The sequence below is a fragment of the Daktulosphaira vitifoliae genome, unplaced genomic scaffold, assembly GCF_025091365.1.
Source record: "Daktulosphaira vitifoliae isolate Bord-2020 unplaced genomic scaffold, ASM2509136v1 Scaffold_2, whole genome shotgun sequence".
NCBI lineage: Eukaryota > Metazoa > Arthropoda > Insecta > Hemiptera > Phylloxeridae > Daktulosphaira > Daktulosphaira vitifoliae.
The window spans coordinates 36,418,332-36,437,012 of record NW_026099573.1 but is presented as its reverse complement, the minus strand read 5'-3'; the positions used below and the strand labels follow the sequence as shown (position 1 = coordinate 36,437,012).

At 24.9% G+C, this 18,681-nt stretch overlaps 1 protein-coding gene across 1 annotated transcript in view; it reads right to left on the bottom strand.

The window, feature by feature from the left end:
- LOC126900083 (uncharacterized) overlaps window positions 1-18,681 on the bottom strand; it is a 64,209-nt gene that overhangs the window by 21,690 nt on the left and 23,838 nt on the right. The window contains exon 3 of the mRNA XM_050675533.1: window positions 217-240. The gene's annotated coding sequence lies outside the window, so the exon portion shown is untranslated. The remainder of the gene's footprint in view (window positions 1-216; window positions 241-18,681) is intronic.

Genomic DNA, 18,681 nt, shown 5'->3' with positions numbered 1-18,681 from the left:
CGCGTCCTTTTGGTTTCTTCCCAGTTATTTTTTCTTCAAAGATGTTGATGATGTAAACATCATTATATATTAATATTATTTCAGATTTTACATTATTATATTTTCAATATTAGCCATTAGATTATAATTCATAACATATGCATACTTTTTGTTTTCATACAAAATGTTCATTGTAACATTGTACTATCTAATTTCCATTAAAAAATGTGTACTTACCAGTGATTCCTGTATCATTATCTCCTACATAAAAACAAAGAATATTAGTCATTATAAATAATTGATTACTATTTTCATTTCACAATAATTTTCAAGCTATTTTTAAAATGTTCAAGATTTTATCTTTAAAACTTTCGATTAAATGAAAAGTTGTTTATTCATCCTCTTCAACCATTTAAATATAAATAATGAACCAAAATTCCATTTATTATCTTAATTAGCTACAATGCTAAGCTAATAAAGAATTGAAAAAATTATTAATTTTACTATACATTTTTTCTTATCTGTACACGGAAAAAAATAATTTTAGTAATGGTAAACGATTAAAAATTGTATGGCTGCAATACTATAATAAAACTAACCATTTCAGTTGGCAATTCTATTAAGTACGTTTAGTTAAAATAACCGATTCAATTCGGTTGGAAGTATTTACCGACGTGTTCGGTTAAAGCAACCGCACAATAAAGATCATATAGCCATAAAGTAGTGGTTAAAATAATCTATAATTCGGTTGTAAAACCAATGAAACCATTATAGCGGGAAAATGGCATAAAGCGATAGCTATTATACTTAAATGGTATTAGGATTTGTCTGTGTTGAAATTGCGCTTTTCGTTTGTGAAGGAGAAATATATTCTAAGGTGATTGTACCGAGTGAAAAAACTGTTTGGAGGTTAAGAATGGCTCTTATTGTGCTATTGTTGTCCGGACCGCTCAGAGCTCATCGATATTTATTTTCCGCGGAAGCTTAACGTCAAGGACAAATCATACGACACCGAAAATTGACGATATTGCATTCATTGTATTAATATCATTGAGAAATTTAATTTGAAATCAATAAATAATTGTTTTAATTAGAGTATTTAACTGTATACTAATATAAATAATATCTTATTAATAACTGTGTTTAATTAAATATTAAACATAATATTAAAATTACTAATAATTTATACATTTAATATTATAATAATGGACGACTGGACGAGAGATAAATGAGAAAATTAGATCTACCAATGTTATACAAACTTTTACTATAACAAAGGTAGAAAAAGTTTTTATTATTTAAATTGGAGTCTATCTAGTAAATTTTAATTTAAGTGAGTAAACAATAGTTCTTTGGTTTCTTTCGAAATATTTTTTGGTAACGTTTACTTTTGCCATTAAGTATATATTTAAATATGATTTTTTTATAAAGTAAAATGTTTCAGTTTTGCTATATACATTAACGTGATATTTGTAATAATAATGTACATTTTTCCCAATTGAAGCAGAATGATATCAAATTTATTTTTAATTAGTACTTATTAAAATGATTTAAAAATTAATAAAGCTAGTTTTCTTAATCAAAGTTCCATAATTATGAATAATTACTAAACAATATTGTTAATAAATTAATATTAAATATTCAAGACGAATCTGTGTTGTAAATACTGTAATGAACTTTAATGACTAAACTATTGTAATATGCCGAATGCTTTGCACTATGAAAAATTTATAATGTTTATTTTACACCTTTTATATATAAACAAATAATTTATCTGTCATAGTATTTACACTACTGTACTCAATTTCTTATTGATAGCATATATGTACATTTAATGATTCGTGTCCCATCTTAAAATAACAATCATGTAATGCTCAATACTTATCAGAATAAAATTAGAAACACTAAAAGCGTTGACAACAATATCCCTAGATTATTTAAGTCGTGGAATATTCTTTCCACCCAACAAAATATTGATGATGAAGGAAAACTAAGGGCGTATTTGGAATTAATGGCAAAAAACTCATCAGAGAAAAAATAATAAAATTGCATAAACATTCCATAACTCAATTTTTGTCAAACTCAATTTTTAAAACTATCAACAAAGAGTGTATTTTAATTTTTTGTTAAATGTTTAGTTCCTTAGCTTAAGTATTATTAAATACAACATTCAGTATCAAAAATAAAAATTTACCCAGCTCAAAAAAAAGGTTATTGATAGTAGTTCTTTAGTAAAAAGATTAATAATTTAAAATTTTTTTTTAGTTAAAAACGGAATGTATGTCAAAAAAAACATTTATCGAAATGTTTTGTTTATACAGGCGTTAATTAATGGAAATACATCTAATTTAAAAATGNCGAAATGTTTTGTTTATACAGGCGTTAATTAATGGAAATACATCTAATTTAAAAATGAGTCACCCTAAAGCATTTTACGGTAATATAGATTTTAATATACATAGTGATTTTTTCATTATAACTCACAAAATAAAAATAATTTTACCTATGTCATACTTTCTATATTTCAAGTATTATTGAATAATAAATTCAATTTAATTTTAAATATAACTTTATTTGTTTATTAAATATAAAACTTTTTAATTTTTAAGTTTCAAATTTTTGAGTCAATATTCATGTATAATAAACGAGGAATTAGAAATACATGTAGATACTTGTTTATTCTTATATCGTCGATATTTGCAGATACGCAGAATTATAAAATTTCTAACACTATTTACTATTAAAATATAACCTCAAACATTTTATTAAATTAAAATATGTTACCATTTCAAAAATAAATGGAAGACCTTTAATCAGTGGTGTAGTCCTAAAAATGTTTATGGGTATACGCCTATATAATGAATAGAGAATAACGTGGGGGGCTTTGCCCCCCACACCCCCCATTGCACTTTATATTTTCTACATACAATATTTCACATTATCAACAGTGATATAGTCGTAATTTGATCAATAGATAAGTTAAAAACCTAAATGAGGAAACGTGGGGAATTTCACCCCCACACTACTTTTTAAAGGCCTTAACTATAACATAGTTTTGGGGGACGGAATACAAATATTGTGATGTTTTAACTGTATATGTATTTTCTAATTATTACATAATGCAACTAAAACTCTTAACCCTCCCAGTTGCTCCTTCCAACTTCCAAACTATTACTCGAATATTTTTACTGACACTTCTAAGTTCTTACATAAATTAAATTTCATAATCATACAATCGATAAATATATTATTAGATACTGTTATATTTTTTATAAATAAACAATAAACTTTATGCAGTAATAAAATAATCTTACAATCATTGTTTTCAAATCGTTAAAACATAAATGAAATAAACGTGAATAGGTACATGTTAGTACTATCTTAATTCATTATAGGTAATATATTAAATACTAGATTGGTTGGTAAACGGTTTATTACGGAAAAATACAAATTACCAATTTCAACAGCTATAGGTTAACCCAATAACTTTCAGTTTCAACTTAGTATGTGCTATATCGTTAATTTCTTGTCGATGTTTTAAATTTTGTCAAATGTCAATAAAATTTTCGTGAAATGATAAACATTATCCTATTTATTTTATTGATATTTATTTATACACTTTGACAGTGTTTTGTTTTACATTTATATTCTATTTTTAAAATGATAATAGTCTCAAGCCATATTTGTGTGTTTATAACTTCAGATATATGTTTATATGTGGTATGACTGTAGAGATTAAACAAACTGATAAGAATTATTCAAAATTTATGTTTTATGACAAACGTACCTATATTCGATACCCACATATTACTTTTTATTTTATTCTTTAGTCTATACTCTTTAACTATTTTATAAATACGTATATGCACTAATAAGAAAACTAACAGTGGGTATACGCCGTATACCCGCGTATCACTCATGATTTTATAAGTATACGCAATAACAGAAAAACAAAGAAGTGGGTATACGCCGGATACCCGCGTATACGCTCCACGACACTTCTGCCTTTAATATACATAAGGCATAAACTTAAAAAGTATTACATAACTAATAACATGAGAACAAGACTTAAAAATAGCAAAATAAAAAATATATCAAAATTATTTTTATTCTCTCAATAGTGGATTGGGTTAAGAAAAAAAATCATTCTGTATATTGATCTCCAGTTTCTAGGTTATGATTGTGTTACGTATTTATATGTTTAAAACACATTTTAATGATACAGATTTCAATATCTTAATTAAAGTATGTTTTCACTCTTTTATTAAGTTCTATTGTTGTAGATGAACACAATGTACTTTAATACAATAAGCTATTTTTGTAGCTATTCATAAAACATCAAATTTAATACTTCATGCATATGTATATAGAATGATAGTGAAACATCTTTATTTATATTATATTTATTACATTATATGTAATAATATATTGGTATACCAAATCAAGATAATTTTCAACTCTGTTATAATTTAAACATTTTTGAATATATTTATATTTAAGTTTGACATCTATTCATCTATACTTGTGGAACTTATTCCATTCGAAGTTATATCATAAAGACCTATGATATATTACTATAATTTAACATTAAACTAAAACTATATAAAACATAATATTTGTTACCATAAGTGGATACAACGCAAAACGTCACAAACATGATTGATGAAACGAGTACACTCTATAAAAATGAAAAAGAAATTGTTATGATAGTAAAAAAAAAAAATGGTAGCACATTGGGGTCGCGGCACAGCATAGTTGGGACTAGTATAGATGATATCCGACAGTGATTAAAATCACTATCACAAGAAACGCTTCGATGCAATACTATAGATAGTTTTTAATTTTAAGAAATTGGTGTATTATTCAAAAACAAAATCCTAACTTAAAAATAATTACGAAAAATTGCAAATAAATCATTGCCACGGGCAATGATTTTTACTGAATCGATAAACGTTTGACTCATTTGTTTTTTGATAAAATTGGTAATTTAAGCTGATTCAAATGTTAAAATGATTCATTAAAGACATTAATCTCATAATTTTCTGTAAAAACGGACGACTTTGAAGTTTTGTATAGCAACGGAACATTTACATAATTCAAAACTTAATTGTTACTTATTTAATGTACTATCTGAATAAAAACAGAAAGACATCCCAACGATTTGTTTTTTATGAGTAATTGACCTCTAAAGTCAAAAATCGTGTTATTTTATTTTATTATTTAATATTGGATATTCAATGGTTATATGTAAAATAATTTCCTAACTTTGACTATACTACTTATAACCAATACTTCTCAATACATATACTCCAAAAGAACCTGAATTAGTTCTGTCTTAGTGATATGTCTTTTGTAAGAAATCAAAATTTTAATAATTATTTTTAATAATAAATTTATGAGTTAATAAATTTTGTTTGAAGGGTACCAAATTTGTGCAACTTTATCGAAGAATTTTATAATAGCGCCGAAATATTTTTCATTCAAAGAGAGATCAATCTATCTAATCACCCCAAAATATTAACCTACGAGTTTATTTCTCGTATGTAACAACATATGAATAAGTATTCAAGTAAGTTTATAAAAATTTGTACTTGCTGATAGTGTGTTCGGAATAACTTAACAAAATTTATAAATGCAAATAATTTCGAGCCCTAGAAATCAGCCACAAAGTCAATAACCATGAAATCTAAAACTTAATTTTTTATTCATGAAATATTTTCTAAGTTGTTTTTTTCATCAAGTATTGACTATAAATAGTCGTATCTATACGACTATTTAAAAGAAGTACCCCACTCAAAATAATAAATTATTTCCTTCTCTAAAAATTACACAAAACTATTTTCTTTTGCATCGAAGCCATTTATATTACTAATGTTAATAATTATCGAATTTTAATTAATACTGTTATTTACTATATCTGAACTATATAAAGTCTCGACTTTACTAGGTATTTTTTTAATAGCTATTAACTATAGCCAAATTCCTAAATATCAAATGAATATTAACTTCAATACTGACTCTCAGTTACTTATGCAAAAATAATAGAATTTAAGTGACATTTTAGTAGTAAGCAAAGTATTGCTCATAAAAAAGTATACTTACCATTTTTTTAATTTTTATTAAAAGTTCATAAAAATGTTGACACCTATTTTTGATTTAGGTTTATTAAAATTATGAACTGTTTTTAATTTTTTTCTTTATATATATTTAAATTTAATATTTAATATGATTTAAAATATTCATTTTTTTTTATGTAAATACTTTACAAGTGTTATATTCTATGTAAGAAAAATATGCTTATTTTATCATGTGTAAATGATTGACCTATATTCCTATATACATAGATGAAGAGTAATTTATTGTATAGAAGTCATCAGCCAGATTGATTTTTACATTTATGTTTGTATTAAATGCTACTATATTTCGAGATTATAAAATGTAGCTATTATTACTAAAATATTATTTTGTTTACAGTTCTCTAATTCAGTTGTTCACACATACATGATGAATAGTCTAATATTTTTTTTAATTATAAGGAAAACTTGAAAAATGACGATTATTAAATATTATACTCAAATAAGACAAAGAAAATTACACATTTTTTTTTTTATATTATTTAAAAAATGTAAAAGTTATACGCAATTGAAAAAATACCCATTTGAAATTTTATAAATATCTGCATTATGATGTTTAAACTTTGTAAAATAAAGAAAAATATTTAATTTTCGATATAAATTTGTAATCCTTATTACTTGCTTAATTCTATAATATTTCAAAAAACTTGCCTTTTTTAAACCTACATCAAATTAAAACTAATACAATGTACTCTAAGAAGAAAATCTATACAAATATTTAACAATTATTAAAATCAGTATCATAAAAAACGCTTCATTGCAAATCTGTAGGTAGTGTTTAATTTTAAAAAATTGATGCATTATACCAAAAGCTACATGATCTGCTAGTTCGTTATTAATATCCTGATTCAGATAAAGTATATCGAATGAAAGAGGGATTATTAAAAAATATTATTTCTCATAAAAAAATTATGTTGATCCATACACTTTTCAATATGTTATAGCATTATAAAGTTAAAAATAAAAAAATAAAATCGAGAATTTTCACACAATAATAGCATTTGGTAGCCAATTTCACCCTGAAGACAAAATAAAGTACGCAATTTTTTTTTACCATAATAAAGTATATTACATTAGCTTTAATTTAAGATATATATAAAAGTGTCAGACCTTCCGGAGCATTTTCAAAAGTTAAGTTGAAAAAGTAAATTTTTTGTGAAAAAGTTGTCATTTTAAATCCCCCCNTTGTAAAAAGTTGTCATTTTGAATTCCCTCCTGTAGGCAGGTAAAAAGTCAGATTTATAAAAAAAATATACCAAATGATAGGTAATGACATCATGCATCTATAAAAAAAAATTATATTGATATGTTCATTTTTGAAATAGTTACGGCAGTTTTTAGTAAAAAAAATTGATAAAATTAAAAAAATTAGCGATTTTTAAATTTGTATTTTTTTTGGAGGTTTCCCCTATTTACGGAGAACGAGGGAAATTTTTTCGATTTTTGAGGGTAATTTATTCAACTAGATACGATTTGTGATCTTTTGACATATCATTGAAAGAAATCGGATCGGTGAGAGCTGAGAATAAGTGGTAACAGACACAAAAAAAAAAAAATAAACACATCTTAGTANAATTTATTCGACTAGATATGATTTGTGATCTTTTGACATATCATTGAAAGAAATCGGATCGGTGAGAGCTGAGAAAAAGTGGTAACAGACACAAAAAAAAAAAAATAAACACATCTTAGTAAAACCAATATCTTAGCTTCGCATCGAAACTAAACTGCATCAATTTTACCATGCTAAATCTTGATTTTACTTTTTTTATGTATTTTAAACATCACAAACTCAAGTCCTAAAATTTAAAATATTTTGTTAAAACTGTTTTAGCATTGTTGCGAAGCTGAGAAGCACTTTTTTAGTATGCTGTAGTTTTTCATCTGTTCTCTATGTACGCAAGTCTTATTTGACCAAATATTTTTTTTTTATACTCATAAGAGTATAATCTAAAAAAATGTATCTTAAATTCAAGATGCTAAATTTCGACTGTACTTAACTTATTATTTGTTGATCCGTAGTTAGCAAATTTATAGACTGAGAAGCTGATTTGGTTGCATAGTTAGGACCTAATGTAATTTGATGATAAAGAATTAATATCTTCACTAATATACATCAATGAAAAATTAATGAATTCTATAAAATAAAAATTTAACAACACTCCTAAAGAGCAGTCTGAATCTCAAATGTTTTTTTTTTTTTTAAAGTTACAGTAAAAGTTTTAGTATTAATTTTTGTAAAATTGCCTTTAAAGTACTATTAAATTGGCTAAACTTGACGGATTTGTCTGAAATTTTATATGAAACTTTTATAACATCATAAAAAACATACCAAGAGTTAAATGAAGAAAACAATTTTTTTTCTATTTTTAATTCTCTGTTATACGTTAATTTTTAGTGATTTTAGAAATTTGTAAATATCTCAAAAACTAGACGTGATGGTAAAATTTTAAAGACAGATTTGAAATCAGCACAAAAAAAACATTTGGAATCATATAGTTTCATTAATGTTACGAAATACGTGTTGATTAGTGTAATTATATTTTAAATAAAAATTACTTATCATTTCACCTCTATTTTATCATAGTTAAATCTTTATGACCTTTAAATCATAAATACAAATTTGTATTTCTTAATTGTTTATGTACATACTACTTTTTAACAAATCATGACATTCTACCTTCAGCTCTTTTCATAAAAGACGAATTATTAATTCAAACATCTCAAAAAACAGAAGATTCAAATTATGAACCAAAAGACTTAATAGATTTGAATAATAATGTACACCAAATGGACAATTGTTGTTCTTCTCAAACTAATAAACAAATTGTACTTGCTCATGATGATGTTTTGTATTCCAAGTTAATTGATATACGCTATGATTACTCATCAGACCCATTTCAACATGTTTTTTAGATGTTACATCTTTTAGAAATGAAGGACATTTTTTAAATATAAATTTAATGAAATGAATTATGTAAACAGTTTGGAGGAAAAAATGACTTTGAACAAGAACGTAAAAGAACAAAGAAAAAATGCACGGCGAAAGTAATTTGGAAAATATTACAGAGTCTGCTGATGAAAATTTTAAATATAATACATATTTTGTTATTTTGGATTCATTTACAAATACGTTGAAAACCCAATTTTAATATTTCTTTAACATCGTTAAAAAGATCGAAGTACTTAATTCAAAGAAAATGTCTATAGAAAACATAGATGAAATCTTGTTTGTATTAAACATTTATCAAAATTTTTTGAACTTGACATAGATGAAATGGATATAGAAGCTGAATATCGTTCGTTTTGTCTAATTAATCATCAAGTTTATGATGAAACTGAACCTTTAAAATTAAATAAAGTATTAAAGTTTATGATATCTCGAGACATCGTTTCTTCATATTCAAATTTATATATATTGTATAAAATATTTTATACACTTCCAGTCAGCAATGCAACCGCGGAAAGAAGTTTCAGTCGGCTTAAACTTCTTAAAACATATCTTTGCTCAACTATGACTGAAGTCTGCCTATCAAAATTGGCTATATTGAGTATTGAGCATAATATAGAACAAAAAATTGACTTAAAGAATGTTATAAATACATTTGTTTTATTAAAAAAAGCGCAGAAAATTACTGTTGAGTTCTTTGCTTTTACAATATTTATTTTCTCCTATTTTTAATTTTGTACATTATGATAAAAATAAAACTCAATTCAGGTGTGAATTATTTTTGTATTGGATTAGAATTTAAAATAATTTCCTATTGTGGAAATGAAAGCAGTCATTGAAAACGAAAATAAAATAAATTTACTGTAACTATAAATTTAAAATCTAAAATAGGTAATGAATATTTATAAATCTACTTAAAATTAAATAAATATTTCTAGTAATTTTTTTTATTAAATATCAATTTAAATGTAACAAATAAAAATAACATTATTACCTTTATACCTAACCTAAAGTTAGTTTTAAATTTTATTTAATAATTATTAGTTATAACTTATGTCATTTAAATGTGATGTAAATGAGGTAAATTGCGAGCGCAGTGAGCAACTAAGTAATACAAAGTTGGTTAAAGCTTCTACACAGTGACAGGGACGTTTTTAGCCTTTCCAATATGGTGGAATGTTAGTTTAAAAAACTACCGACTACAATTTAGTTTATCATTGTTCACTCAAATTTTTTGCAAAAAATATAAATACGGAAAAATAGACATACATTTTATTTTTAATTATATAAATGTATGGAGTTAACGAATATTCCACAAATTCTATGAACTAATTTACGAAGATAATCGCATAATTTTAAAAAGTTCGTTTTGAAATATTCACCTCAAAAATCAAAAATCAAAAAATTAAATATTGATAAAAAATATTATTATTCTAATAATATTTTTTATATTATATTTTATATATTCTTAGGTATTCTACCTAAGAATGAAACCAGAGGAAAGTTAAAAAAAAAACAACAACACTATAGTGCCTTGCTGATAATAATAAAATTGTTATCAAATTAACTTAGCAAATATTGTAGTTTATTTATAAATATTTTGATATACTCTTACATCATCAATTATTAAAAAAATAGTCCTTATGTTACTGTATTTTTGCTATAGTACTAATTATAATTACTTTCCCAGAAAGATAAACTGTTCAGTTTAGTTATTTGTTTTACGTGCGTGGCATTGCGGCTATTGTATTATTATGTGAAATAAACGATGAGTTTTCTCAATGTAATTACTCAGGAAACGAATTTCTTAAAATTATACTTCACCGTCAGAAGTAATATTTTGCTCGATGAACATATCGTAATAACACACTGATTATTATTGCTATTACAATTATCACAGTTTTTATCAACGTTTGCTATTTCACAATTAAAATTGAGTCTAGCCACACTGCTAACAATTTAAACTCCTATGAGAATTCATTACATACATGCACGATGCAAAAATTATTTTGTACAATATATTTAACAAATTTGAGTTATTTAGTCAGCCTTTAAACTTAAACAAATTGATAAATAATATAAATTTGTAGTACTCGGTTTTTTAAAAAATGTATTTAATCTATGGTTTATGGTTTAACACATTTTTTCTTAGCAAATGTTATTCTTTTAAATCTCCCTCTTATTTAATATCAAACGATAACACTATAATACCAAAAACTAATATTTATGAAAAATGATTTTTATTTTAATTTCTATTAATTATTGCCGAAAAATTATATTCCACGATAAAAAGAATTGATACTTATAATCTTTTTAGTAGATTTGTTTATTTTAATGGAAGATTGTGTTGTCAAAAAAACCAAATAATTACCTATTAAATAAAAAAAATGGAAGGGATAATCATCTTTATTTTTATTTTAAGTTATACTAAAGCTACAATATTTTTAAAATTAATATATAGTAACTTTCAATATTAATATCAATATTTAATATAAAACTTGTAATATGCCGTACACTCACGTAAGCCTATAAACCAATTTTCTATGACGGTGCCGGCCGTTAAAGTCTCTGTCCATCATAATAACATAAAGCACATTAACTGACCGTTCACTCTTTTTATGAAATATCAAACTAGTGTACACAATAAGAATACTGAATAAAAATTATTGGTTGATGTTAACAATAAAATAAAACATTATAATTAAATAATAAAATTAATTTAAAAGAATTTCAAAAAATACATACATTTCCAATATCTTTCACGGGAATAAGAAAAAGTAAAAATACAATCCTAAAAATCAATGCATTCCCTTATTTTCTTTTCGTATTGTTATGATAACAACTAGATGTGTATTTTATTTATATATTGTGATTTTTTTAAAATATATATATACACTATTTTTATATTATACAATATGTTCAAGTGTTCTTATTCTAAAACAATCTCAATATTCCAAATGAAATTCAAGAAATTATAAACATCATACACTAAAAAACGCACCAGAAATATTTTAAAGATTAGCTTACGATAAGATGAATTTGAAATTGAATTTTACTTGAATTACTTGATTTTTTTCGGTTGGGTTGTTTAAAACAATTAAAATATATCTGATAAGATGCTGTACAAAAGACAGAAAGATATCTTTAATTTTTGAGTAGTATTTAAGGTATCATTGTAAACATAATAATAATTTTTGTTAAATATACTTCTGAATGCTATTTGCAAACTATTATATTTTCGATTTATTTTTTCGTTAAACTTAGACGTAAAATATTTTGTTGACATATGTTTATTAAAAAAATACTTGCACTGATAAACTAAATTTCATTTGTAAAATTAACTCAGCCAGTTTATAATTTTTTGACTAAATATATTTTTAATGAATAAATGATTTATAAAAAACGGTAGCACAGTGGGGTCGCGGCATAGTGGAGACATTGCATAGTTGGGTCCAGTATAGATTTAATCTGACAGTGATTAAAATCACTATCATAAGTATAAACTATATAGTTATGTAAAAAAATAAATACTTTTGAGAATTTCACACCATTTAACGTGCATTTTTTGTATAGAAGAAAGTTAATTACTAACAGTAATTATTCCACTATATGTCTATGTAGATCTCTCAAATTTTTACCTAGATACTCCATTTAATAAATCTGTATAATATATTAAATAATGAAGTATTATACTGATTTTTTTTTTTTTAATTACTAACCTTATAGTATTTAATAATACATTAAGATTGTACGTTGATGGAGCTTACTATAAAATATATTTTTAATTTATATGGATTTATTTTACATATTAAAAATATATCACATATATTATTATGAAAAAAAAAACCCAATTAAAACATAATAATCTAATAAATTTATGAAATTGAATATGCTATATTGAATATTTTAGTTGTTATTATTATTATAATCAAATTTGACAGATAATTGATTTCATATGTTAAATGCTGACCTACTGACTAATATAAGTGGCACATTATGAGAATGAATAATAGAAATTAATTTAGTAAATCATTAATAGTTATAATACTTTTTTTTTTTTACTTGAAAAACTCATTAAATATTAAGCGACTGTTTAAGGTTTTGAATAAATCCCATTTATTAGATCCGTAAACCTCATAATACCAAATGTCTTGGGAATACCTTAGGCTTTGATAATAAACTAAATACTATAACTGACCACTAAACTTGTTTCATCTTTCTAGTGTTCCTTGAATACCTTAATTATCTCCAGGGAATATTTGACTGTTATTCACATATTCTATGACTAGATGAGTTAAAACACTTAAAAAAATTTTTAATGGCAATCATGACGCGTTGTTATGTAAAACGTAAAATTCCATTACATAGCGGGAAACTTTTATAGAATTATGGTCAAAACAATTTTTTAACTGAATATTTAGTAATATTGTATTAATCAATATTTATTGTGTAACTTTATTGCGACTATGTGCCATTTAATAAAAAAACTGGTACAATAACCGTACGAAGAAGATTCTTGACAAACATGACAAAACGTTAATACTATTCAAAATGGACTTTAACAATTGTTCAAAAATAAAATTCTAAAATTCCTTTTAAATTGGGCATATAATATTTTCTTAGTGTTATAGACAATAACTACAGCATAAAACATTTACTAATTTTTTTAACATATAAATACTGTTTGTAAAAAATTAGTAAAACCTGTTATCAATATATGCACGATTTTGGATTTATAGACAAGTCCAGACTCATTATGGCGACGTAACATCATAAAATATGAAATTACTGAGAAAGTCGAGGAAGTGATTAAAGCTTGTACATAATGCCATTAAATTTATTTTAAAATCATCAGAACAACAAATGAAAAAAAAATAGTTGATGACTTACTTGATTTTTGCATGTATGTTTGCGCTTTCTATGGGTATGGAATTAAATATCAATACTAAATAAATGCTTAACTATATTTACATTCAATTATGAGGAGAACGTTTAAACTTCAAATTTTGTTTAAGAAAAAATACATATTATAACTTCTAGATTAGTTCATAGAAAAAAAAACCCAGCACAGGGGGGTCGCGGCACAGTGATGCCATGGTATAGTTGGATCAAGTATAATGATATCTGACAGTGATTAAAATCACTATCAAAAATAAACGCTTCGATGCAATTCTTTAGATTGTGTTTAATTTAAAAAAAAATGGTGTATTATTCCAAAAGCTACATTATCTGCTAGTTCCTTATTAATATCTTGATTAAGATAAAGTATGTCGAATGAAAGATGTATATAAATACTACTTCTCATGAAAAAATTGTATTGATCCATACATTTTTTTAAAAGTTATAGCACTTTAAAGTAAAAAATGTAAATTATAAAATCGAGAATTTTCACACAAAAATAGCATTCGGTAGCCGTTTTCACCATGAAGACAAGTCCAGAGGTCAAATTTTTTTTTTTCAAATTAAAGTACATTACATTAGCTTTAATTTAAGATATATATAAAAGTGTCAGACCTTCCGGAACATTTTCAAAAGTTAAGTTGAAAAAGTTAATTTTTTGTGAAAAAGTTGTCATTTTAAATCCCCCCCTGTGGGCAGATAAAGGGTTAAATTTATAAAAATAATATACCAAATGATAGGTAAGGACATCAAGCATCTATAAAAAAAAAAATTATATTGATATGTTCATATTTGAAAAAGTTACGGCAGTTTTTAGTAAACAAAATTGAAAAAATTTCGAAAATTAGCGATTTTAAATTTGTAATTTTTTTAGAGGTTTCCCCCATTTACGGGGAACGAGTGAAATTTTTTCAATTTTTGAGGGTAATGTCTTCGACTAGATACGATTTGTGATATTTTGACATATCATTGAAAGAAATCGGATCGGTGAGAGCTGAGAAAAAGTGGTAACAGAATAAAAAAAAAAAAAACACATCATAGTAAAACCAATACCTTCTCAGCTTCGCATCGAAGCTAAAATTACCTAGATTTACTACACTGTTAGGTACGTTAGGGCACAACAATGAATTTGTATGTATGTTGTAATGTAATCTATTCTCAATAATTTTATACAACTAAAATTAAAGATTCGAGATTTTGAACATGTTTGAAAATTATGTTTATGTTAAATTGTGCTTTCTGTATCTTGATTATAATTTTGAGACTCTAAAAATAGTAAAGATTTAAAATCTAAAGAGTTAGTACTTTTTTTTATTGCCACTCGATTGAACAAAGTTAAATGAAGATTAATTGTTATTAATATTGGTAAATAAATAGGTTTTCTCATTCTAAATATAATCCATATACACGGTAATTGTTTTTATACTAGCCTCTAGATATTTTTCAATAATTATTATGATAAGAAAATTATTTTTGATAATTTTTAGTTTCATAGATATCTGAAATTTCGATAATTAATTACTTCTTTAATTCATCCATTATTACTTAATACTAAGGGTGACATATTTATTTTTATAAATGAGAACACACAGTTATGCCATGTTAATTAACTGGCATACAGATAAAAAAATGATTGGTCGTTAACAACTTTTGGACCAGTACTTTAGTAGTTATTACGATTTTAAATTATTGAGTGGTGATATAGTATTAATATGACAATATTTAATATTAGTCATTTGTCGATCGTACTTTTCTTCTCTCCTAAGTATAAAATTGTTATCAACCAGTCATTTTCTTAATAAGATAATTTTTATTTACTAAACATAAACATGAATGTTGTTATTAAAAAAAATAAGTCAACACTTATAAGAAATAAGGGATGAATTAAAAAAGTAACTAATAACTAATAAATCAATAAACTAAAAAATATCAAAAATAATTGTATAACATAATTTTTATTTTAAAAGAAATCGAGTGGTTATCGTACGGAATCACTTATATAACAAGAAATAAAAATTAGTACATCATGGTCATTCTTTTATGTATTTTTTATTAGTTTTTAAAATTAATTTGAGTTTAATAATATTATATTTGAGGAATAAGAAATTATCGCTTGTGGGTAATATTATTCAAAACTAAAATATATATTTTTAATTTTACGCAACAATATTGTTATTTATTTTATTTCCCCCTCTACAATATTAACCCAATCATATTTGCAACCACTCATATCATACGATAAAATGTTTATCAATGAAATAAAAGGCTTTTAAAAAAAAAGTATATCGTCAGTTATTCACCAACCCTTTCAGAATTGTAACACATAATTTAGCAGCTACAATTATGATCTTAAATAGATTTGAATTTACTTATTCAAATGTCGAGGATTAATATTCTTCGAAATAAGGACTTTTTGTCAACCACGAGTGCATTAACGGTCGAATATATTACTGCGGTATCCATAGATTAAAAAAAAGATTCTTTCTTATTGATAAAATATACGAGTGTACGTAAACAGACTTGACGAATCTATTAAACAATGATTTTTATCGTTATGGTAGAGCATTGTGTTGTTGTTACGCATTGTAACTCTAACGGCGAAAAGAAAGTAACGTTGAAAACGTCGCGATAATTTCGCCGGACATAAGTGGATTACAGTTATAAATCATATTTACTCTGTGAGCTCTTATGTAAAAACTAACAGTAGCATTGCTAAAAATGATTATGCTGTGTGATGCACGATGAATATTTTCTGTTATAAAATCGATTATTTATTCAAGTCAAGTTCATCTAGTAGTGTTGGTAAACATATTCTATTAGCAGAACTTTGACACGAAGTAAAACTTATCTATACTCAAAAATGATATCAACCTAATTAGAATATCAATAGAAGTTTTCTGAATTGCTTCCAAGCTACTGTAGTGGTTCTGAATACAGCCAAAAAACTCGTGTTAACGTTGCTATCAATGTCTTATTAAACAATATAGTGTTTGCGTTTTGAAAACGTGATAAAAAAAACTTTAATGGCCACCATCATTCGTTTTCGTCGATCGACTGTCACATTTTAATTACCAGTATTCTAATCACTTTGGTCGCACTTGAATAAATTTGACCGCATTACTATTCTGATAAAAACATCAACCAGCTTTCGTTCACAACGGATTAATGACACTGACAATAAAACAATTTTTAATTGTCGTTGTGGCATCATAATTACTCGGATATTCTGATTTTATGACTTCCAGCATTCTATTAATAGATTTTATGTCAACAATATTCGACTGGCGTTTCGCAAGGATGTTGACGACATATCTCATCTGTTGTAACTAACATATTTACACGTAAACGACCAAAGTGTTTTCTTTTGATCGTCACTTTTGTTCATCCGGCCGTGAAACCCAAAAAAAATCCTCGGAAGGATGTTTACTGTTAGACGACCATCTAACCAAACAGGAAGGATGTCCGCTGATTTTAATCTGCAATAGATGACACTCAATTATGCAAATGATTTTTAAACCGTTTATAGGCATGTAGAAATGTTGAAATTATCGTTCATTTGCAATTCCATTAAAATTTCGATGTTTATTTTTCAATTGTTTCTCATATTATTAAATATATTTTTAAAAAAACCAATTGATTTTAATTTAGACGAACACACAAAACGAGTCATTGCACAATGAAAAATAGGAATCTGATGATTATGAGAGAACGGTAATTTTACACAAAACTAAAATTACCAATATAAGTTGTCTCTATTAACCAGTATATATATATATATAAATTCATTCAAATTTACTAATTTAATCTATCTCATAATTTTTATATTTTTAATTAACATAAAGAATAATTTATTTATGTATATCTAAAGATATATGCAATAAATTCTATTTGACGGGATATTCTTAAATGAAATGTTTCAAATATTAGTAAAAGTTACCTCACTGATGGGTTTTTTATCACTTCTGAGTAATACGATTATATCATCAGTTATCTATCGGGTGTGGTATATTTACATACAAATTTTTATACATCTTCTTTATTTGATTGACTCATTCATATAGTTTGTTTGATGAGACGTTGATGACATATTCTTCAATGTCGTTTGAAACAGCCATAAGAGTTACACCAAATAATTCAAAATATATTTTTCTTATATCCACATTGATTTTCACTCAGTGGTAGTGCAAGTCACCGGAAATATCTGAGTAAATTATAATCAATATAGTTTTTCTTTATAATTGGTCTAAGTGAGGAAATAAACTCTTCCTGTATTAACTCTCAAAAGCGATTGAATCAAATTTAACGGTTGTTTTTTTTTTTAATTTTTCATTTTTAGAACTCTGATCGTTAACAAAGTAAAATTATTGATGATCAAATAACTGTTTCAAATGATCAAACACTAACACTGTTGGCTCAGAGAAACGACAAAAATAACACGTACAATTAAAAAAAATTCAGGAAACATTATACCATTAATTAATAAATCATTGTTAAACTTCGACGATACCTTAGAAAACATAAACTGATTATTATTTTATAGTATTTCAAATGAAAATAAAACATTAGCTAGTGATCTCTGCAATATAACAAAAATAAAATCTTGTGTAAAAAACTATTACATTTTTTAAAATGATTACAGCTAAAACGAGTATTATTAAAAAGTAAAGCCCACACATTATTATGAGAATGAAGGAGTACCAAGTTAATTGTTGAGTAATT